The 24,448-nt window shown below is 37.2% G+C and overlaps 1 protein-coding gene across 2 annotated transcripts in view; it reads left to right on the plus strand.

The window, feature by feature from the left end:
- The window catches only part of chico (insulin receptor substrate 1 chico), a 454,841-nt gene that overhangs the window by 173,620 nt on the left and 256,773 nt on the right, over window positions 1-24,448 (plus strand). The window lies entirely within an intron of this gene.

Consider the following 24,448-nt stretch of genomic DNA (forward strand, 5'->3'; position numbering starts at 1 on the left):
TAATAACTAAGAATACCGCAAGGTACGTGAGTATATTACTCGTACAAGATTGCTCTATTACAGAAGGAAGTTGCAGTTGTGTTTTAGATTAACTGTGAGTCTTGCTAAGCTATCAGGACCCTTAAGGGGTGTTGTCGGAAGGTTTGGGGAAACTGTTTGTGAAATGAAAAAAGAATGAATTCCCCGTCTAATGAACATCCCTGTGCATATAAATAAATAAGGAATAAATACTTAATTGTTGGTAGGTGAAATAGTAGCTAATATAATTCTGTGTGACTGCTTTGATAATTGTGGTGTTACAAATATTGCTTATCAATGTTGCCGTTGGTGCTTTCACGGCCCATACTTATAGACATGATATAGGCCTTTGGGCTTATGCCATGTCAGGAAAATAAGATGAAATTCTTTACGTTTCGCAGAGAACTGTGCTCTGCGTCATCGGCAGAAAATCTCAACTGTTCATGAGATAGGCTTCTTAAACAATGAGCTTTGAAATTTAGACATTATAATAGAAGCGGAAATGGTACATTCATTTTCGTCACCAGATGGCTCCCGGACGCGGTACAGCGGTAGCGTTCGAAGCGGAAGCTGACGGAACCATCAGAATCAGTCTAAGAGGGTCACATAACATGTGTATGTAACATATGACATTGACAGGTGTACGACATTGACGCAAGCCTGGAATGAAACATCTGGCGATGAGGAACATACGAATTTGGAAAATACTGAGACAAAATAAAAATAGTGAAGGGACAGGGAAGGAAACTACCTACGTAAATCCTTAATGGCTGGCAACCAGGTATTACTTAATTGATAGTCAGTGTCCCTGTTGAAATTGTTACGATTTCTACATATTTCCACAGCTTCCCGTATATTTTCCTCAACCAGCCAGACAAATCAGCAATAGCTGAGCACGCTCTATCGTTGGGTCATGATGTCATGTTCCAAGATGCTCAAGCTCTTACCCACACTAGACACTACAGGTCCAGGATTATACAGAAGCTGTGAAAATACGTAGAAATCCTAACAATTTCAACAGGGACACTGGCTATCAATTAAGTAATACCTGGTTGCCAGCCATTAAGGATTTACGTAGGTAGTTCCCTTCCCTGTCCCTTCACTAATTTTATTTCGTCTCAGTGTTCCTTCCAAATTCGTATGTTCCTCTTCGCCAGATGTTTCATTCCAGACTTGTGTCAATGTCATACACCTGTCAATGTCATATGTTATGTACTTATGTTATGTGACCCTCTTAGACTGATTCTGATGGTTCTGTCAGCATCTGCTTCGAATGCTACCGCTGTGAACATTAAAACAAGAATAATAGGTCTCAGCTTCGGGCTCGGAAGATGGTGAGGGGGAAAGTGGTGAGGTGAGAGAAGTGTCAGTGTGGGGGGGGGGGGGTGAGATGTCTGTTTGTGTAGGTTGGTGGGTGGTGTCTGGTGAGTGTAGGCATGTTTGTGAGTGTTTTGTGTAAGTGAGTGGGGGAGGTTACAACTGAGGTAGTGAGCCCCAGAGGATTTATTCAGGCTGCCCCCAACAAGGTATAATGAAGCCTATTGCAACTGCTCCACTGGAATACTGATGCTGCAAATTTGTTCTTTCTACCACCTTCGCCTTAACAAAGCTCATCATCTCCGCCACAGATGCTGTTGAGGTCTTTGCTCATAACCCTCAGCTGGGACCCAAACCAGACACTAGTCACTGGGTTAGTATTCTGGGATGTGTGTAGTTTCCTTATATTTAGGAAATAAACATTACAACAGGCGTTGTAAGATGGGACATGTTTCGCTTAACAGTCGTAAGCATCATCAGCCGAAAATAAATCTTAGCCTAAAGTTAGGTCAGGGCCCTGAACCTAGTGTCCTTAACATATATGGCACCCTAAGAATCAACATTTATATTTAGAAAATGAAAATAGGCTTAAAACTAGTGTGAAAAAAACATAGAATGTTACAACATGGCTAAGAGAAAAAACACAATCGAGTTGAGACAGAGGATAAGAACAGAAAGTACAATACAGAGCTGGTAGTGAAATAATTAAAAACATTAGGATATCAATGTTGCCAGTCAGTCAATCAGAATGTTCATCAAACATAAAAACAAGAGTGAAAATATATAAGAGTATTCATCATGGCTGAGTTAGAAAAAACACGTAATCGTGTAGCCAGAGGTTAAAAACATAAGGTACAACACAGAGCTGGCAGTGTAATAATCAAACTCATGGCTGCCAGTCAGTTAATAAAAATGTTCATACATAACAAAACATGATGGTTATATTCTTTTAAGTGAAGAAATAATTAAATCCCACTCTTGTATAGATACGTGAGAATGGGCGAGAGAAATCATATATTGTAGCAGGCGTGATCAATCCTGTTTGAAGTGTTACTACTCCATATCTGCTACAATATATAATTTCTCTCGCCCGTTCTCACTTATCTATACAAGAGTGGGATTTAATTATTTCTTCACTTAAAAGAATATAACCATCATGTTTTGTTATGTATGAACATTTTTATTAACTGACTGGCAGCCATGAGTTTGATTATTACACTGCCAGCTCTGTGTTGTACCTTATGTTTTTAACCTCTGGCTACACGATTACGTGTTTTTTCTAACTCAGCCATGATGAATACTCTTATATATTTTCACTCTTGTTTTTATGTTTGATGAACATTCTGATTGACTGACTGGCAACATTGATATCCTAATGTTTTTAATTATTTCACTACCAGCTCTGTATTGTACTTTCTGTTCTTATCCTCTGTCTCAACTCGATTGTGTTTTTTCTCTTAGCCATGTTGTAACATTCTATGTTTTTTTCACACTAGTTTTAAGCCTATTTTCATTTTCTAAATATAAATGTTGATTCTTAGGGTGCCATATATGTTAAGGACACTAGGTTCAGGGCCCTGACCTAACTTTAGGCTAAGATTTATTTTCGGCTGATGATGCTTACGACTGTTAAGCGAAACATGTCCCATCTTACAACGCCTGTTGTAATGTTTATTTCCTAAATATAAGGAAAGATAAGTATTGGAAAGGTGGTGTTAACTATTATTCTTGTTTTTCAATGTTCATATCTGATGTCCAATACGGTCTACAATGAGATTTATTACTTGTAATGCTACTGCTGTACCGCATCCGGGGAGCCATCTGGTGACGAATGAACGTACCATTTCCACTTCTATTTCAAATTTCAAAGCTCATTGTTTAAGAAGCCTTTCTCGTCGACAGTCAAGATTTTCTTCTGAAAACGCAGAGCACACTTCTCTGCGAAACATAAAGAATTTCATTTTATTTTCTTGACACGGCACAAGTCCAAAAGCCTATATCATGTCTATATTGCTTATCAAGTTTGAATTCCAGTTGTAATTGAGCATTTGTATTCTGAAAGTTGAGCAGTGGGAGGTGAAATAAGTTTATCATCATTGGCTTCTCCATCGTCGGTGTGGTAGTCAGTTCCAATGAGTGTGGGTGAGGTTTTCGAAATGTAAAGTTCAAATTCTACATAAATATTATTTATACAGTAGAAACTCGATTATCTGGACTAATTAGTACGAGGGGTTGTCCAGATAAGCAGAAATCCAGATAATCAAATTAAAAATTTTATGAACAATTATGAGTTCAAAATGTTAACATTTTAGATAGATACACATGAAGAGTGTACAATATATAAAATATTTATGAACAACTATGAAGCTTAAAAGCTTAAAATCTAGCATTGTTTGAAGGAATAGCTAATTTTGTTTTGATAGATGATTTTCATTTTGGGCCGATGACCTTAGATGTTAGGCCCCTTTAAAGAACAAGCATTATCTTTTTTTTTTTTTGTCAGAACTAAACCACGATAAAAAAGGGACTCTTCACATTCAGGTAATTGAGGGTCGGGTTAACTAAGGTCCGAATAGTAGAGTTTCTGCTGTAGTTACAGTAAAACCTTGTTTAGGTGTTTCTTCTGGGGACAAGGAAAGAAATCTTGTTAAATGAGAAAACGTGCTATTGAATATGCATATATACTATTCAACAGGGATATGGAATTACTTGATACTTCTTTTGCAACATTCATACATTTTACTTTGCAAATATTTTTTTTTTTCGGTATTTAGCAAAGAAAAACTTGGGTGCTCGCATTATTTCAAATAATGTTGGTACCTCTTTGCCTAAAACAATAGATCTCGTTACACTGTAACATTGTCTGACCTTGGTCTGTGTGCCGTGAGTACCACGTTTGAAGTGAAGTGTGAACCATGTATTAAGCGCGGCTACAAGTTCTTGTAATCACTTTTACATGATTAAAGATAGGCCTAGGGTTATTGAAGATGCAGAGAACATTGGAAACTGCACTGCAGGAAGAAAGTATGATATCAGAGAAGTTGTACTCAAAAAAGGCGACTTCAAAAAGCAAATAGTAATCATTGGGCATTTTACACAATACATTCCTTTACAGCTAATACCAGATATCACTCTCATTACAACACATAGTTGAAACTAGCCGATTACAAATATCAATTAAGAACTTTATTTTATTTAAAGTATCCACCTAATCAATACACATCAATTGTCAGTTCTACAAATATCAAGCCAGACTGAGTGACTCAGCTGGTTGAGGTGCTGGCCTTCTTACCCCAACGTTGCAGGTTCGATCCTGGCTAAGTCGGGTGGTATTTGAAGGTGCTCAAATTCGTCAGCCTCATGTTGGTAGATTTACTGGCATGTAAAAGAACTCCAGCAGGACAAAATTCCAGCACCTCAGCATCTTCAAAAACCGTAAAAGTAGTTAGTGGGGCGTAAAGCAAAATAAACATTGTTATTAAATACGGTGTGGATTTTCATTTCATTACAAATATAAGGGAAGATAAGCAAACTGCATGATTTTGATCAGTGGGTTGCCTACCCAAACAACATGTGAAGATTATGATGTGTTCCTTAACACAAATTTATATTCTTACCTTTTTTTTTTTGAACACATCATTATGTAGGATTCATAAATAAAACGCGAGTTAAAGGCATTTTTTCTTTTCAGTCATCTCCTAAAACTTAGGTGTGCAGATTATTTGCTTATATACGATATTAAGAAGTGTGAAAAACACGATAACAAATATGGAAACCATTTCCACTGAGGCTTATAAAATAACAATGTATCAAAATGTGTGAAAAACAGAAGAAGACAAAATAAGAAAATATTTGCACTGAGGCGTATAAAAGTATCAACATATTATTGCAGGTCCACTCTTTTTAAAACAAATGTAACATTGAACTGTTTGTTGATATCTGTATGTTTCAGACTGTGGGGTATTAAACTTTGTTTTCTGGTCACATACTTTGACTATGAATTACTGGGAGGTTACATGCAAAAGGGTGACTTTGACTGTTATCTTGAACGGGAAGACACCTCGGCAGTATCTGACATTGGTTCGGACCGACTTGAGTTGAAGGTGCAAATTTATAAATATTTGCACCATTATTTAGCAATTTCACAACATTTTTTGTAACCGTAACGAGGCTGTTACAAGACAGATATGTATCATACTAATTATGTACTACGCTATTCAATTTCTCACGATACTGTTTCTAATCTGTAAGTTGGTTGTCACACGACAAATATTCACTACCTTTCACTCTAGCACTCAACACAAAATACATTTCTAGCTTCTGACTGGAATGCAAAATACAAGCACAAACAGGCTCACTGGGTTATTCACCAATCTCACTGCTAACTGGCAAGCAAAACTGAACTTTCCTGAGGCTGACAACTTGCTCACCGAAAGTGCAATTTATCCTCAGAAGTTCAGCAATTCAAGCCCTTTTCCTGTTATTGTGCAGCTTTTCCCAGCCTACCTCACAAGGGATGTCAGTGAACATTTTCAGGGCTGGGAAAAATGTAATCATACTCAGCAGTAATAATGAAAATTTGTGACATGATTAGCCAGACCTTTTTTTATATAGATTTAATACACCGAGTGAGTTGGCCATGTGTTTAGGTTCGCGTAGCTGTGAGTTTGCTTTCAGGAGAGATTGGTTCGAATCCCACCATTGGCAGCTCTGAAGATGGTTTTTCATGGTTCCCCATTTTCGCACCAGGCTGTACCTTAAGGCCATGACCGCTTCCTTCGCAGTTCTTAATCTTTCCCATGTTTGTGTTGTCGAAAACCTTTAGTGTGTTAGAGCGACATTAAACCACTAGAATTTACAATGTGCTAAGCGAGATAATGTCTTAATGAGGAATGCACTACTGAAGTTTCACTATATTATATATAACTCATAATTTGCTTTTGCTTTTATTGTGAAATTACAGAAGAAGGGAAGTTGTGAATTAATTACTTCAATTTGTTGTAAATGAAAGACTTCAAGAACGACATATTTTAGTCTAATTCTTTACAGGGTGGCACACCAAAGATTTTCACTTCTAATATCTTCTGACGAGTTGAAGATAGTGATAGGTGGTTTTCACCTAGGTGAATGACAATAGGAGAATATGAAATAATGTACAATGTGTACTCCATGCTTTGATAAGCACTGAGGCAGCAATACCGAAAGTTAAAAAATAAAATTAAAAAGTGGAACTCCGTGGTTTCCCATTTTCACCCCAGGCAAATGCCGGGGCTGTACATTAATTAAGGCCATGGCCACTTCCTTCCGATTCCTAGGCCTTTCCTATCCCATCATCGCCAGAAGACATACCTGTGTCGGTGCGATGCGACAAAACAAAAAAAAAAAAAAAAACACCAAACAAACCAACAAACCGTGGAACTATGCCCATTTCTGTTGCATAAAGAGTTGGTCGTAGGAAGCCACATTTGGCGATGGAATTATTTCCATAGACGTGGCACTGGTGGAAAGGGAGTGTTAAAGTGTGCACAATTTCAAGTTTAGCACTGTCAATAATTAGTAGCCCAGTGGACAAGAAGAGCTACTATGCATGACTCGGACAGTACCTCACGTTGATACCTATGGGAAGAGTGAAACAAACAGGCTCTGACACATCACCCTTAACAGCCAAAAAGATGTGTGAGCATGCTGTTGTGACTTGCTACACACAGCAAAGGCCACTGATTAAATATTCATTCATAAAATGTTCCTGGAATAGGACCCAACAGAACGGGATGAATCCTGAACTGCACGACATCCATCGAATGGCTGTTCAAAAACTGGTGCATTAAGTAATACAGCAGAAGTACTTTATAGCGAGAATTCATAACGGCAGAAAATGTACTCGCTGTAGCGGTTTGTCGTTATATCCGATTTTTTCGGTTTTCTGAAAACCTCGCTCAGATTAAAATACTATGAATTGGCAACCATTTTGTTCAAAACTTGAGTTTTCACAAAAGGCATTCCACACTACAAACTTTTCATTAGTTAAGTTTCAAACTCCGATACTGTATGAACGCATGTGTTCAATTTCATTCTGAAAATGTAGAAACCTAGTATAGACACTCCAGCATATAACACACAACTTAGCAAGTAAATATATATATATATGAATCTTAAGTTAACCATGTATCAAGAAACATATTTCAAGCGCCAGTAGAGAAATTATAACATCTCTATAAATTTACATGGTAATAGCCTTTCCAAAATTTAATCAGACACGAGGAAATATAAACTAAGCTCTGAAATCAGTGATGCAGTCTGCTGTGTCTTGATGTGTATCACATTCTTACTTAATTTCATTATATAGCATTAAAATTAAGCGAATGTTTACTTCAAGCCTTTATTTCTAATGACTTAAAAAACTGCTATCAGTCACATTATTTACACACATCATGAAAACATATTCTCTTTCATTTCTCAATTTCCTTTACAGAACAGCAGTCAATGGGTAATACAACCTGTGACAATAAAGTTTGCTGAAGAGTCCTGTACTGTCAACATAGATGAACAATGCACGACAGTGACCTTACTGTCCTTTGAAATAGTCCCCTCCCATAACTGTGCGCTGCTGAGATCGGCGATAGATGTCCTGGAAACTTTGCAAGAAGGCTTTCTTTGGGATGGTGTTCAAAAGCCTCGTTACATTTTGTTGGATGTCAGGAATATCGTCAAATCTCTTTCCTTTCAAAGCGAGTTTGAGTCGTGGGAATAGGCAGAAGTCTGGAGGATTGAGATCTGGCGAGTATGTGGGGATGTTCAAGTTGCACCACCCCCTTTTTTGCCATGAACTGTTTGTCAATATTGGCTGTGTATGGGTGAGCGTTGTCATGGACAAAATACCATGAACCTTGTTGTGCGTACTGGGGTCATACCCTGCGTAGATGTTTCATGAAACGGGTCAAAATTTCAATGTACCGTGCAGCATTCAACGTCACTCCCTCAGGTAGAAATTTGTTGTGGATAATGCCTTGATTATTGAAAAAGGTGATGAGCATCGTTTTGATGTATCACTTTTTGGCTCTGATCTTTTTCCGACGAGGGGTCGTGGAGAACGCCATTCCATGCTTTGCCGTTTTGTTTCAGGCTCGTACCTGAGACACCAGGTTTCATCCTCAGTCACAATACAGTTCAAGAAATTTGGTGTCGCATCTGCCGTTTCAACAAAATCCTGTGAAGCCTTTAAATGTGCCTGCTTCTGATCATCAGTCAAGTGGTGTGGCACAAGACGCGAACACGTTTTCCTATTCCGTAACTTCTGGGTAATTTGTCGCATGGATTCACGGTTAATCTGCAGTTCATCTGCTGCTGTGTGCACAGTTAATCGCTGATCGTTCGTTATTAATGTCCTCACCTTCTCATTGTTTTCGTCACTGACGACGGTCTCTGGTCTTCCGCTACGGGGGTTGTCAGAAACACTTTCCCGGCCTCCTCGAAAATGGGCAAACCACTCGTACACACACTTCATAAACACGTACCAGCATCGCATGCATTTCTTTTGGTGTCTTGCCAAGCTTAAAACAAAACTATACATTGATCTTTTGGTCGTTCATGTTCTTGTTTGCAATTCAGAACCAACGCACTAAACACTCATTGTGTCTAACAGGTCTTACACGACACACACACGATGCTCAACTAAACAACGTTGGGAGTAGGTGGTCAAAACCTGCTGCTATGCAGGTGCAGCGTTGTGTGTTGCCAGTGTTGCTGGATCGACCATTCTGACTTTATTCACCAAACTTTATTGTCACCGGGTGTACTAATCGACTCCAACATCACCTACAAATTCTCCACTGAAAATCACTGTTATATATTTAGATTAGGCCTGTCAGTACTATTCAAGTTTTTTATTATTTATTTATTTCATCATTAAACACTGTACACGTTTTGAGAACATAACGCATTCTCTTTTTAGCAGCTCAAAAACTACCAAATATTTCTTGGACTTAACCTAACACCTCATATTTAACAACAATAAGGCACATCTTCTGTATAACACATTAAAATGTTTATACTAAACAACTCAAAATTAAAATATTAGGTAAGATAATCAAATAAACTGTAAACGTACAATACTACATAAAATTCCGTTGAACTAACAGACTTCTTCATAATTAAAATATTTACATCTACATATAAATAAAATGTTCTTAAAATAAGTGTGTCTTTCACTGGAAATGCTAATAAAATCTTTCAACTCAAAGTTTTCTTCTGCAATAAATGGTTGCGACTCATTCCATTAAACGTCACTTGCCCTGATATGTTAGCCTTTGTTTTCACTTCAGTAAATAAGATTGACCTTGAACTCTGATTTCTTGCGGAAACATGCAAACCAGTTCGAAATATTATTTGTCCTTTGTAGAAGAAAACTTTGAGTTGAAACAGACACTTATTTTAAGAACATTTTATTTTTTTTGTAGTTGTAAATATTTTAATTACTGAAAAAGTCTGTTATTTTAATAGAATTTTTTTTGTAGTAGATTGTAAATTTAGAGTTTATTTGATTGATGTACCTAATATTTTAATTTTGAATTGTTTGGTATACAGTAGAACCTCGATTCTCCGTTTGTGGAGGGACCATTAAAATAAAACATACTGTACGGGAAAACAGAAAATCCGGGAATGAATGAAAGCTATCAACAATTTGGCTAAACATCTCAAAAATGAAATATGTATAATGATAATCTTGCAAACACTCCTAAACCAAATCAAACTACAGCCCCAATGGGTCTTTGCCTGCCAAACGACCACTGCTCAGCTCGAAGGCCTGAAAATTACGAGGTGACGCATGACCAGTGTGACAAATCCTCTCGGCCGTTATTCCTGGTTCTCTAGCCCGGGGACGCCATCTCACCATTAGATAGCTCCTCAATTAAAGGCAATCACGCAGGCTGAGTGGTCCTGGAACCAGCCCTTATATCCAGGTAAAAATGCCTGACCTGTCCAGGAATCGAACCTGTGCCTTCCGGATGAGAGGCAGGCAAGTTAGACCGTGAAAGTGGCATCAAACATTAATTACCAGTATGCAAGTTCAAAATCTCAATACTTTATATTCGGTTTTACAGGGGAAACTTCGTCAGTTTCCTGTCAAAACTTCTTTCAGTTCAACAACTTTGATTAGCCAAACTCTTTGAAAAATCTAATAACGCCAAACAAAACGACAGTCGACCACAAGTAGTTTTCAATTCTCTCATGTATCAGCACATTGGATACAAAAGAGCCCATTATGATGGTGAAATCCCTTCTTTTCTTATTTTTCCATTGTAATTTGTGGTCCGGTATACTGTTCATAGTCAGTTTCTGGAAATCTTGTACCGCGTAAATTAGGCCTACATCAACTTTTTAAGGTTATGTTGAACTCAAGAACATGGTTTCGAATGTAAGAATCGATTCTCAGAAGTTCTCGATTGCATTATATTCAATTCTGCCCATCACTAATCCAATCAAATTGGAAAGAGAAAAAAAAAAAAAAGTCATAAAAACTTCAGAAATTACAGTTATTCGTAACCATGGGCTCAGGTGGAAAGTGCGCTCGCTGTACATGTCAAAAACATATCAGATGTAAGGCTTTTCAGGCGTTTGCTCTATTAACCAGCGTTTCGTCTTAGGTCTGACACTAGACTCATCAGAGTGGGATGTGTCAGACCCTACCCACTGACGCTGGAGTGTATGCAGGTGAACTTATCAGAAGCCCTTATAAGAGGCACAGTCTTATAACTGCATATGGGAGATAAATCTCCACAATGGAGATCTCCCTCCATGGGAATTTAGAATTTTCCATTCGGAATGCTAGGCGGGCAATAATTCCATAATTCCATAATTCCAATAATTCCAGGCGCGAAGTCACAACACAATCCAACAAATGTGAAGATCTAAAATCGTGCAGAAGCCGAAGACGAGTAGCTCAATCGAAGTGAATTGCCAGCTCCTGAAGATCAGTGTGACATATTCAACGTCAGGCACTGTGCTTTCAAACGCTGGCTGAACTTGATGAATAGCTTAATGATCCAGTATTTGCTTCGGTCACGAAAATGTACACATATATATAATACAATTCAATATAATTGAAATATGTAACTAGGATGTAGTAGATTTTTTAGAACAGTTGACGTAAAAAACAATTGTGGAGAGAAAAATGGTAAAAAGTGCAATACCGGAAACAAATGAAAAACTTATATGCACAGTACGCGATTTCTTGAAGATAAAAGGTCGTAATTGAAGTAGTCAAAGTCAGCGCACGGCATGGGTTTAAATTTGAATGTGAAGACCCAAAATGCAGTTGGTAATATAGTATATTAGTATACAGTTCAGTTCGGAAAGTAAGGTGGTGTTTTTTTGAGGGGTGAAAATAAAAGATGGGATGAGTTAATAAAGGAAGAGGATTTGAAGTTAAAAGATGATGGGAAAGGATAAGATAGGGAAATAAAGGAGGGGTAGTTTAGGGTGAGTTATTGGAGGTAGAAAATGTGGGTAGGAACTTTGTAAGGCATGGACAATTGAATTCGGGTTTAGAAATTTAAAATTTTTGAGAAGAAGAATTAGGAAGTCAAATAGGATATTGGGTTTTTCAGAAATGTCGTTAAAATTGAAATTAGGGTTGAAGTATTGGTCAAGGTGAATAAAACAATTTTCAGTAGTGTTTAGGAGGGGGCCTTTGTTAACGATTTTAAGTATTTTTATATCTTTTTCAATATAAGTGAAATTATGCTTGGAGTCTTGTATGTGTTGTCCTATAGCGGAGAATCTGTTGTATTTAATGACGTTGGTATATTCGGAGTATCTGATGTTGAAGTTGCGGCCAGTTTGTCCGATGTACGAAGAGCTGCAGTTGTTACATTTGAATCTGTTTACTCCAGATTTAGAATTTTACAGTGCCTATCCCCGTTGTTTTATTTTACCTCTTCAACTGTTTTTGTGGGGACTTGATCTTTAATTTCTTTCTTACCTATGCATTGCTTTTTGTGGTTTTTTCGGCTGGTGATGACCCGGATTGGGGTCGAAACCGGTACCGCTTCCACTTATAATTAAATAGGAATGTAACACTACATTTCGTATTTATTTTTATTGAATAGGTTGAACTACCTTATTTATTATTTCAACTTAATCATATACAATAATATTAAAATATTAGATTTGTGCATGATTTGTGTTAAGAAGGAGCAGTTTTGATTCCTGCCTGAAAGCCCAGTTACTATACAGTGCCCTGAGGAAAGTGCCGAAAACCTCTAACCCTGGACATAACGTGGATGTTTTATAAGTGCGAACATTTGATGAAACTCGTTCCTTCTTCAAGTAGAGAGCTGTCGAAATGCTCTGTATCTCCTTACAATTATTGTGGCCACTCTCCACTTTATAATTTCCAAGATTCTCTAAACAATACCACCTGAATTTGATGCTAAGATGGTCCCTTATGCAAGTTCACTGCCGATCGCTTTTCAAGTACAGTATTTGCTCTAATTATCGCAATGACGGGGCGTTAACCCCCAGATCCATAAGTATGCCATAGCATGAGATACAGTTTATTAAAAAACGTTTGAACGAGGATTTAGAGGTGATTGGACTGTAATTTCTGGATGGTTCATCCTGGAAATCGTTTCTTCGAGGAAGGGGTAATGCGGGATTTTTACAACTTGATTTAATTACGATGCTCGCGGGACCACGTAATTTTAATGCGTGATCCAGGAAAACATAAGTTCCGGGAATAGATAATCGTGGTTCCACTGTAAACGTTTTAATATGTTATACAGAGGTCTTATTGTTGTTAAATATGAGGTCATGGATTAAGTCCAAGAAATGTTTGATAGTTTTTGAGCCGCTGATGAAGAGAACGTGTAATGTTCTCGAAACATATATAGTGTTTAGTGATGATTTTAAATAGTATTGACAGGGTTGATGTAAATAATAACAGTGATCTTCAGTGGTGAATTGATTGAAGTCAGTATGGACCAAAACAAATTAAACCATAATGGTTAAGTTAATAAAATATCCTTTGAATGTTAAGGAGAGAGCTTGCTAGTGCACATAGTGAGAAAACAATACTGAAGATGATCGATCGCATTCAATATAATCACTGAGGTGCATAAATATTGATAACAGAAAAAGTAGCTTATGCTTAATCGCTCGTACTAACGGAAAAATAGGTGATATTGTTCTCACTGTAACCGAAGAATAATACACAGTTTAATGTAGGAATTTTCAAAGGATAGAAACAACTGTTATTATAACAGGGTTCTCACTACATGCTGTACTTACTGTCGCGGACTTCTTGTGTACTAGATAACTGCTGTAATCTGTATAAGTGCAACCATCTTTCCTGATACAGTCACCGTTCCCCATGTTGCACAATCTTGAGGAAACTTCATTATGATTCCATGTGTACAAATTCTTACCCAAATTAAAAGAATACAAAATATAATGATATACCTGTTCAGTATTCCATAACTACAAATCCTTTTAATAATACATCTTGCATCTTAATTGTTCGACTCGGCTGAATGGTCAGCGTACTGGCCTTCGGTTCAGAGGGTCCCGGGTTCGATTCCCAGCCAGGTTGGGGATTTTAACCTTCATTGGTTAATTCCAATGGCCCAGGGGCTGGGTGTTTGTGCTGTCCCCAACATCCCTGCAACTCACACACTACACATAACACTATCCTCCACCACAATAACACGCAGTTACCTACACATGGCAGATGCCGCCCAACCTCATCGGAGGGTCTACCTTACAAGGGCTGCACTCGGCTAGAAATAGCCACACGAAATTATTTACATCTTAATGTAACAAAATAACATGATTTTCACTGCTTTATTACTAGTTATTTACGAAAATTTCCTATTGTAAATCAGTGATCGTACTTTTGTTGCTGCTGAAATCTGTTATAAAGCTGAAATTAGAAAGTTGCTCTGTAATGCTGCTAGGCCAGTAGCCACCTGGGATACAGGTCCACGATGTAAACGCTGGACTCTTTAAGGGAAGTACAAAGTAAAGACCCAGGTTTGAATGACAACAGTAGCCGATATGCTAACAGTAACTGGTAGTTGAAAACCTTGGTATATTATCAGAACTATGTAATATTAAATTATACTTTAATCATACTTAGGCCTGCACAGTACTGTGTTTGGAAAGTTTTCTACCGTTTTCAACATGGCCATTGCCAACCATGAATACTGCAAGTCTAGCTTATATGGTGGTTACATAGTGCAGATGGTAGAAGGAGTTAATTGTGTGGAATATTTGGATTGCATTTCCCAGAACTCCTTCAGTTCCCCTTTAACGAGCATTATTTCAAATCAAGGCTTAGGATTTCTGCGTTATCGCAAGCCTACATTTCTGTCAGTGTTATCTGTTCTTCAACTTTTAGTATTTAAAAAAAAAATCAGTTCTGTACCTTCCAGTTAAAAATGTGTTGAAAATCACATGTTTTCACTTTGCCCCTGTATTAGCTAGATGCCCACTTCTTTAGTGCCCGCTTTGAGACTTCAGACAGGAGCAACTTGCCAGCATTATTGCTGAGAGGATCAAGTGATTACAGACTATGAATCTCATTGTTGAATCCGTATTGACGGTTAAATTTCTTACAAGATTGTACAAAACTATTTTAATCCTCCTAGTCAGTACTATATATTTTTACATCCAATTAAAATGAAAGTTCACACATAAATAGACATATTTCGACCTGGCATGGGGTTATCCTCAGTAAGACATGTCTGATACATTAAAAGCATAGGAAACACACAAAATGAAATGTAAAAAAGGTTTTTTAAAAAGCATGATGAAAGTTAAAAAACTGTGAACTGTTGATCGTTAAAACAATCTTGAGCTGGAAGTCTTTCTGTTTCAATGCCTTTAGTTGTCCTTTGGTCTAGTTCAACTGGTATATGTATACTGTTGGCTTAGTTTTTGTGTTCCGACTTTGGCTGATATACATAAGCATTATTGAAGTTGAACCGTCTGATTTTAGTCTGTAAAATGGATAATACAAAACGAATTAAGGTTGAAAAATGGTGACTAACAGGAACAACATTTAGATTAAGTTATGAAGAAGGAAAATTAACTTAATTTACATGACCCGCTTGTATCACTCGTGTTCTATAATTATGGGGTCCAGCTCTCGATTGACTTGATCCGTTAGTCGAGACACAGGACATGTTGCTGCAAGTAAGTGGAGTGAGGAAATGGGGCGGGGCTTGCAGGAGATAGGGAGTTTGTGGAATATTGGGGGCGGTGACTGAAACCGAGTGTAATAATTGTGCGTTCTTATGTTCCTGTTCTTTACTACAAATGATCGGAATAAAAGTTTCCCATATTATGTTCTTTTTATCATTTTGTCTTGTTGAAATTCTGAGTAGTGGACCCAAACATAATTGGTCCACCACCTCCAAACATGTTAGTTTAATTACCACTTTAGTAGAAACAGAAATGGCAGTCAACAAATTACCCTTAGATAAACAGGAAGAGATAAAATACATTTTGAAAAAACAAACTTTTATCTTATCATAAACAAGTATTCAATCATAACACAGACTGATCCATTAATAAGAAAGTTAAAAACCTCAAAGAAAAATTAAAGGTTAATGACCTAATAAGAACTAAATGATAAAGGGAATGAATTGGTAATCATGGAGAGGAATGATTATCATATTAATAAAACACATTCATTTTTTGTGAAAAACAAATTTGATGTACTCAAGAAGAATCCCTTAAATGACCTGCAAAAAGAATTAAAATCAGTAGTCAATAATAGTACTTTCCTTTTCAATGAATTTGAAAGGAAAAAACTCACTGCCATGAACCCTAGGTTACCTGTAGCGAAATTCTTACCAAAATATTCATTAGGCTAACAATCCTATACGACCTATTATCAATTTTAGGGGTAGCCTGACATACAAATTATTTCAATTTATTCAAGATTTCCTTAGTCCTCGTTATCACTACCAAGCGAACATAACAATAAAGAACTCTATAGAACTTTGCAAAAGAATAAAACACATACAGGTACCAGAACACCACAAGATCATTTCATTTTATGTCCTCAATATGTATGCCAATATCCCTGTTAAAACCACTATAAAGTTGGTACGGAATGATTGAACCAAATTCAGTAAATGAGGCATTGGTGAAATAGATGAGTTCATAAGCCTATTAAAATTCTCTTTAAGTAATAATTATTCAGTTTTTGATAATAAAATCTACCAACAGACAGGTTTACCTATGGGAGCACCGTGTTCGAGTACATTGGCGAACATATATATGGACCATTTAGAACACACAAACATCATAGATAAGATCAAAGCTATAAAATACTAGACACGTTATGTTGATGATGTGCTAGCCATCATAGATAGCAGCATTATGAAGAAAATGAAATTTTAGAACTACTCAAGAGTTTAGATCAGAATATTAAATTCACTATGGAAATGGAGAACAATAACTCGTTTAATTATTTAGACATAACACTATCACGTCGTCAGAACAATCATCTGGCATTTCACGTTTACCGGAAACCAACTTACACTGCTAACAAAACAAAATTCAGTACATCCTGAAGCTCACAAAAAAGCTGCCTACAATAGCATGTTAGAAAGAGCTTTAAAAATCCCACTCTCAAAGAAATATGTCCTACGAAAACAGAACCTAAAAATTGCTTTCAAAACCAGCAACACTAATGAAGGAATATTATTTAACTCTCACACAGTAAATACTAGCAATAAATACACAAATTCTGGAATATATAAACTGTAATGTCAAGGATGCAGTTCAAGTTTCGTCAGACAAACTGGTAGGAACTTCCTCATAAGATATACAGACCATCGCAACGCTTCAAAATATAATCATTTATCTGCCGTGAGTAACCATCACAAAGACTATAATCACAATTATACTGCAATAGATCAAGATTTAAAATTCTACATTTACAAAAAGATCCACTACTCAACATTTTAGAGAATTTTTACATCAGTATGGATCAATATAAGAACCCAGCCCTGAACTTAAATGAGACAAATGAAAAAAAAGAACATAATATGGGAAACTTTTATTCCAATCATTTGTTAAAAAACAAAAAAAAACAAAAAAAAAACCAGGAACATAAGAACTCTCAATTATTACACTTGGTTTCAGTCACCACCTCCATTATTCCACAAACTCCCATTCTCCTGCAAGCCCCGTCCCATTTCCCCACTCCACTTCCTTGCAGCAACACGTCCTGCATCTCGACTGTGGGAGCAAGTCAGTCGAGACCCGGACTCCATAATCAGAGAATCCTTGTTTCTTTTCAGAGGTTTTTCCATTATCATTTGCACTGTAAATATCGAGTCTATTGTTGATCTAGTTGCATTAAAATTACTGTGTTCAGGCATTTTGATTTGCTGTCACCTAGGCTGCCTTCACGTCAATGCCATTGCTCCGTTGTATACTCAATCAGATATCAAAGTGAACCAGATCTCTCTTGGGCGATCTATGGCTATGCCAGGTAAACACCATATTTGTCAACAGGGCTGCCAGGTTTCAACCCACGATTTTTGGAGAAGATAAAATACTTGCAGGAATTAAAAAGCCTCGTCGCTTGCTGACACACTACAACTAATCCACAGAGGGAACTATTATTAGAGTACTCTCAGACTTATAGTGGTGTATGGTATTATGTGTGGACAGCATTATCCAGGCAGTCTATACTGAACATAAAAAAGATTAGGAACTTTTAATGAACTGCAGCACTTGAAGAATTATGAAACTCTATTTGAACAATGATGCTTAATGTGAAGATCATGACTTTCTAATCATCAGAATGGAAACTTATTTAATAGTATTCTTATGACAAGTTCTACTATTTACCTAAATATCTGCCATAGATATTAAAAGCGAGTGCTACTATTACTCTCAGTTAAGGAAGTGTGTTAGGCGGTTGTAGTCCTGATCTCTTAGCAATTTGACATAAAATGAAATAAATCGCCAAACAATGCCAATACCTTTACCACAGAGAAGCGTTCGTTTTTACTGCACAATCCTTGTGGACAGCGCCACATGTTCAACTAGGAAACTAATCCAATTACACAGTGGGGACCCGTTTGTCAAGGCCAGTAAAGGAGCTGACTAGAGTGACGCATGAAGTCTGCCATGGTTAAATTTTAGGTAAAATTTTGTTATGGAATTTTATTTCATTAATCTTTGTTATCAAAAATTGTCTTTTGATTAATCCAGTTTTCTAGTCTTTTAAGATATTGATTAAAAGTGTTCTGCCTCATTAAACTGGTGAAAATATGAAACTACATTACATGGACTTTGATAAAGTTGTGAATTGTTTTGTACTTTTGTTAGAACTCCTCCAACCCACTATCGGCAGCCCTGAAGATGGTTTTCCGTGGTTTCCCATTCAACACCAGGCAAATGCTGGGGCTGTACCTTAATTAAGGCCACGGCCACTTCCTTCCAACTCCTAGGCCTTTCCTATCCCATCGTCGCCATAAGACCTATCAGAGTCGGTGTGATGTAAAGCCGCTAGCAAAAAAAATAGAATTCCTCCATTGTAGTTCAGTAGACAGAAGTTTGGTTTATTGCTCAGAACTCTCAGCCATCATGATGAGAGAAAAAAATTCACACACCCACAGGAAGTAAAAGCCTTGTCGCTTGTAAAGCGGAGTGGGAACACCCATATTTTTCTTCTCTCCTGGCAAGTTGACACACACTTGTGTGGTTATTTATACTGACATATTTCAATGAATGGGTTGTATCAAGTTTCTGCAGCTTTTGCAGAAATAAGTTTCAAGTTGGATATTTCTTTTGATTTATGGTTTGATGGTTCCAGTGTATGGGACCCTCACCGGGATTACTTGATTCAAGAACTGGAAAAAATCCAAAGAAAAGCAGCTTGATTTGTTCTGGGTGATTTCCGACGAAAGAGTAGCGTTACAAAAATGTTGCAAAGTTTGGGCTGGGAAGACTTGGGAGAAAGAAGACAAGCTGCTCGTCTAGGTGGTATGTTCCAAGCTGTCAGTGGAGAGATGGCGTGGAATGATATTAGTAGATGAATAAGTTTTGTGGTGTCTTTAAAAGTAGGAAAGATCACAATATGAAGATAAAGTTGGAATTCAAGAGGACCAATTGGGGCAAATATTTGTTTATAAGAAGGGGAGTTAGGGATTGGAACAACTTACCAAGGGTGATGTTCAATAAATATCCAAATTCTTTGAAATCATTTAGGAAAAGGCTAGGAATCTGCCACCTGGGCGACTGTCCTAAATGCAGATCAGTATTGATTGATTGATTGATTGATTGATTGATTGATTGATTGATTGATTGATTGATTGATTGATTGATTGATTGACTATCTATCTATCTACCCATCTATCATATGGCCAGGGATTAAATAAATAATTTGCAGTATTTACACTATTAACATTTTTACATTTATGTTATTAATACAGTATAGGCTGTTAGGTAATTTATTATACATGGGTCTGCTTTGATAGAGAGATGGTAAAATACAGAATGATGGCAAATTTTTTATTCTTAATTATTTTTTCGAATTTAAAAGGAAATATATCGACTTTGAAATTTATAAGATGATCAGATTAATGATTTTTAAAAGGATTGAGGAAGGGATGAATTTATTGAGTATTATTATCTTTCACACATAGATTCCACACAATTCTATATTTTGTAGGGATTTAAAACTTTTTTTTTCCATTTGTTTTACTGTCTTTCGGGTATATTCAAAGAAAGTAGCCAGTTATATTACATTTTCTGATTGTGTGCCCATAACATATTAGTTGTATAAAATCATGGAATGGATCAGCATTATGTATGGTAAGTGCTATTATCTCCCACACCCATGTATTTTGTGCATTGTGAGCATGTCACCCTTTATTTAGAGTGTAGATGTTTTATTCTTAACACTAAGATTTGCATGCTGTAGCTGCAGATTGCCAGGGTATGCCCTGTTATGTATTAAATAATTATATTCACGCTGAGGTGTTTTTTGATGTCTAGACAGCTGATTTTACATAAAATAGGTACGCATTAAAATTCAGAAAGATGTGAGGGTGGATACTTCATTTTTTGACTCTCTTCACATCACATTGACCTGTCATTATATTTTATCTTTTTAACGTGTTCCTATTATTCTTCTTAGTCCTGGTATTTTATTTGAATATATATTTACTTTTACTATTGCCTTTCAGTTCTGTATGGCATAAAGTTCTTAAGAGAAAATGTTTTTTGTAAAGAAGAAAGCAATTGGATTTTCATTGTAATATAGTGCTAATCCTGAAAAAGTTAAGGTAACTTGATTTACTGAATTATGATATTACCGTAGGTGTATTGAATTTCCATGCTCTGATTTTTACTTATTTAACCCGGTCCTCTTCTACCATCTGGTGTAGAGGTTTCTCATGTAGCTGTTCTTTTCTCTTTAAATAAAATAACTTCTTGGCTATCTCCCTTGATATGTATCAATCAAATTCTTAATGCGGCCTCCCTTTTGGCCTCTTTCTTTCCAAGTTCTCCTAGGTGTACGTCCCACACCAGCTTGGGTTATCGTTCATTGTCTGTTCTGTTCAGTTGAGGTTGTTTCTGTACTATATTTTGAGGTGAAAGTTTTTAAGGTGAAATGGCTATACCCCATTTCCCTGCATTTCTCTTTTATTTTTACTTTCTTTGCAGCCTTTTTTTTTCTCTCTCTCTCTCTCTCTCTGAATAAAATGTTTCCATACCTTTTGTAGGATGTTAACAGTAATAAGCATAGTTATCTCACAACCTCTTAACCTTTTCTTCTGTAAACTATGGTACATGTGGGATTTCTAAGGAGAAAAGTCACTTCCTTACAATTTGGATCCTATGTAAAATTGAAAGTTCCGTGAGTATGGTCACGATATTAATAGTCACATAAAACTATAATCTTGCTCCTTTTTAAATTTCATATGCATAATATTAAAGTTCCAGTCATGCATCAGTGAATTGTAACTTTTGAAACAAAGTTCTGACATTAAAAAAGTATATTAAAAAACCTGCGATGGCTATTACTGAGCATTGTATTCAGTATACGACCATTGTAGAATAGAGTTTGGTTTGGCATATGACTTTTAGTGCCGGGAGTGTCCGAGGATAAGTTTGGCTCGCCAGATGCAGGTCTTTTGATTTGACACCTGTAGGCGATCTGCACATCATGATGAGGGTGAAATGATGATGATGAAGACGACACATACACCCAGTCCCCGTGCCAGTGGAATTAACCAATTATGGTTAAAAGTCCAGGCCCTGCCAAGAATCAAACCCGGGACCCCTGTGACCAAAGGCCAGCACGCTAACCATTTAGCCAAGGAGCCGGACTGTAGAATAGAGTGAAAAGATATTTTGCAATATCTAGGGACTTATCGATGTCATTCATAGTTTAGTGGTAATTAGAGTTGGGTCATTCATGAACTAATTCAATTGAATGACTCGTTTATTTGAACTGGTACGAGTTCGTTCAAATATTTTGAACGGGTTGTTCATACAAGCATTCAGCATGTTAGAGGACGAAGACCTAAGCAAGCACCATCTATTCTAAAATGTATGTACTAACTCGTGCCGCTAGTGCTGTTGCTAAGATAGCTCATAATAAACTACCTTGTTCATTTAAACGACTTCGTTCATTGAACGAAGTGCCGCGAGAACTCTTTCCCTGAAGACAGCACAAATGAACTATCATAAGAAAGAAAGAAGAAAAGAAAAGAAAAGAAAAGAAAAGAAAAGAAAAGAAAATATTATATTTCAGTTTTAAATCTTTATTTTCACAAGAAGTGAATCAAAGTTAAAAGTACCAATTTTTAATTTTCATCCACTTTGTGACAAGAGACCACCGTCGTTCAGACTCCTTGTTCAGCAAAATAAGCTTGCATGTAAATGGCTAATGGCGCGCCGTGTTAATAGTCACATGACAGCGCATCTCCTCTCTCAATTCTCAACTGAGGGAGGAGGAGTTATACAAAATTAGAAAACTTGTCTGTCTCTGCATGTCTTGTAGATACCATTTCTCCACTTAGGCAGACTGCCGGCTGTGCTGTGCATTGGGTAGCTGTTTTCTGTTAATGCTACTCACTCCAAATGACGACGATCAAATTCCAAGTTCACAGAATGTCATACTTGCTGGCTAGCTATGTAACTGAACGCATGTTGCTTCGAGTTCAGTCATGTGCAAGATACGGTCCACGGTACACACGATGGGGCGATAATGTCACTGGTTTACCACTTAAAACAATATCCCACATAATATGAAGGAACAGTACCGTTACTCGGATTTCCATTATGAAAAAATAAAAAAACGTGTTCACACGACAGTTGTGGGAATTATATTTGGGCACTGGTAAATAAATACTTTGTCTACACACAAAATAAACAATGTCAACAACATGAGGCACAACGAAATCACATGCATTTGGAGCGGAGTTGCAAAAGCATGTTTTCACAAGAAAGACCGAAAGAATGAAAAGAAAATATTTCAGTTTTAAATCTCTGTTTTCACAAGAAGTGAATCGAAGTTCAAAATACCAATTTTTAATTTTCATCCACTTTGTGACAAGAGACCACCGTCGTTCAGAGTCCTTGTTCAGTAATTAAATGATTATTTACATTTTTGCAATATAAATTATTGAAAGTTCACGACTAATACAGCACTGCAACAAAACAACTTTCCACAATACGTAAATGAATAGGCCTATAAATGCTACAATGAAAAGTGATCGTAGTTGTCACAAAAAAAATTTAATTTCGTGTGGCTATTTCTAGCTGAGTGCAGCCCTTGTAAGGCAGACTCTCCGATGAGGGTGGGCGGCATCTGCCATATGTAGGTAACTGCTTGTTATTGTGGTGGAGGAGAGTATTATGTGTGGTGTGTGAGTTGCATGGATGTTGGGGACAGCACAGATACCCAGTCCCCGAGCCAAGAGAATTAACCATTTAAGGTTAAAATCCCCTCCCGGCCGGGAATCGAACCCGGGATTCTCTGGACCAAAGGCCAGCACGCTAACCATTTAACCATGGGGGGGGGGGGGGGGGAAACCCACCCACAAACGAACTTACTGCCTTACAGCAAGCTTGGCAGAAGACTGCTCTTCCATCCATAGTGAAATTGGGATCCCTGTAATCCACCGCTTCAGCCATTAGGACTTTGATGATTTTTCTTTGCAATTGCAATTTTTTTACGTTACGCCGACGCAGGTAGGTCTTATGGTGACGATGGGATGGGAAAGGCCTAGGAGTGGGAAGGAAGCAACCATAGCCTTAATGGACAGTACAGCCCCAGCATTTGCCTGGTGTGAAGATGGGAAATCACGGAAAACCATCTTCAGGCCTGCCGACAGTGGGGCTCAAACCCACTATCTCCCAGATGCAAGCTCACAGCTGCGCGCCTGAAGTGCACATCCAACTCGCCGGGTGATTTTTCTTTGGGCATTGCCATGGACTCACTTCTTCACAATAAATCACAACACATTCTGTGGAAAAAGCGTACGCATACAACAGTTCACTTCGAGAAGGCCTATGAGGGATATGGGTTGTGCAGCGTAGTTCGATGTTGATTGGTTTTCGCATATGTCTTAGAAGGTTGGAGTGGTTGAAGGTTTCGAGGTCAAATTGTTCTTTGTTTCTCCTGATGGAAATTTCTCAAGAACTATTTCTGGTGACTTCCAAGAATTTCCATTCTTGTTTGTGGAGTAAACAGATCTTGAGAAATGAGAAGATAATTCTATCGAGCACATCAGTTACAATATTTAGTGGACTGCTATCAAACTTGTGATGGTTTACTACTATTGAACTTGATATACACTGCTACTAAACTTGTAATGGGCCAAGATATAGTATAAATATAGCAAATATTAAAAGGGTCAGCGGCATATAAGAATGTACAGCACGTCAGTAATCAACGCAAGCCACAAGACTAGCAATTAGGCAAATATATAAATTGTGATAATATAGAAACGCAAAGTCCATAGAAAGGAAGTGCGCAGCTAGTAAATAAGAACCATCCAGAGGTAGTGAAAAGGGCGAGAGGAAGAAAATAATATATAAACAAGGCAATAAATATATATATTAACAATTAACA

Source organism: Anabrus simplex, chromosome 1 (assembly GCF_040414725.1).
Source record: "Anabrus simplex isolate iqAnaSimp1 chromosome 1, ASM4041472v1, whole genome shotgun sequence".
NCBI lineage: Eukaryota > Metazoa > Arthropoda > Insecta > Orthoptera > Tettigoniidae > Anabrus > Anabrus simplex.